The sequence below is a fragment of the Myotis davidii genome, unplaced genomic scaffold, assembly GCF_000327345.1.
Source record: "Myotis davidii unplaced genomic scaffold, ASM32734v1 scaffold514, whole genome shotgun sequence".
Lineage (NCBI taxonomy): Eukaryota > Metazoa > Chordata > Mammalia > Chiroptera > Vespertilionidae > Myotis > Myotis davidii.
Window position 1 is genome coordinate 692,123 of NW_006286236.1, and position 1,160 is coordinate 693,282.

The following is a 1,160-nucleotide window of genomic DNA, read 5'->3' on the forward strand; positions in this document are numbered from 1 at the left end:
CCCTCGGGAGATGTCGGACGGCTGGTGTCAGCCAGATCCCCACAGGCCAGGCTGAGGGACCTCACCCGTGCATGAATCTGGGCACCGGGCCTCTAGTATGCATATAAGATCTTTTGTTAATCTCTTCCCGCCCTTCCTCTCCCCCCCCTTTTTAAAAAAATATATTTTATTAATTTTTTTACAGAGAGGAGAGGGATAGAGAGTTAGAAACATCGATGAGAAACATCCATCAGCTGCCTCCTGCGCACCTCATACTGGGGATGTGCCCACAACCAAGGTACATGCCCTTGACCGGAATCGAACCTGGGACCTTCCATTCCACAGGCTGATGCTCTATCCACTGAGCCAAATCAGTTAGGGCTCCCCTTCCCTCTTCTCTCTGAGATTCATCAGTCTGTTCTATGTTTCCATGTCAGTGTGTTGAGCGTCTGCCCCCTGGTGGTCATTGCGCATCATAGCTACCAGTCCAATGGTCAAATGGTTGCTTAGGCTTTTATATATGAAGCTATTGCTATGAACATTACGTGTGGGTTTTTGTGTGGACATATATTTTTAATTATCTTGGGTATTTTACATTTGAGGGTGAGATTGCTGGGTCATATGGTAACACTATAAGTAAACTTTTTATTAATCCTCACCCAAATATATTTTTATTGATTTGAGAGAGAGGAAGGGAGGGAGAAAGAGAAAAACTTCAATGTGAGAGAGAAACATCTATTGGTTGCCTCTCACATGCATACCGACTGGGGATCAAACCCACAACCTAGTTATGTGCCCTGATGGGTAATTGAGCCTGTATCCTTTTTTATTTTAAAATAAATATATTTGTACTAGAGGCCTGGTGAATGAAATTCACGCATAGGGGTGTGGGAGTCCCCCAACCTGGCCTGCACCCTCTCCAATCCGGAACCCCTCGGGGGATGTCCAACTGCCAGTTTAGTGGGACATCCATCTCTCTTGCAATCTGGGGCCACTGCCTCCCAAACACTTACTTGCCTGCCTGATCACCCCTAATTGCCTCGCCTGCCTGCCTGATGCCCCTAACCACTTGCCTGCCTGCCTGATTGCCCCTAACTGCTTGCCTGCCTGCCTGATCACCCCTAATTGCCTCTGCCTCGGTCCCCGCCGTGGTGGCTTTGTGCTGTAGGACATCAGGAATG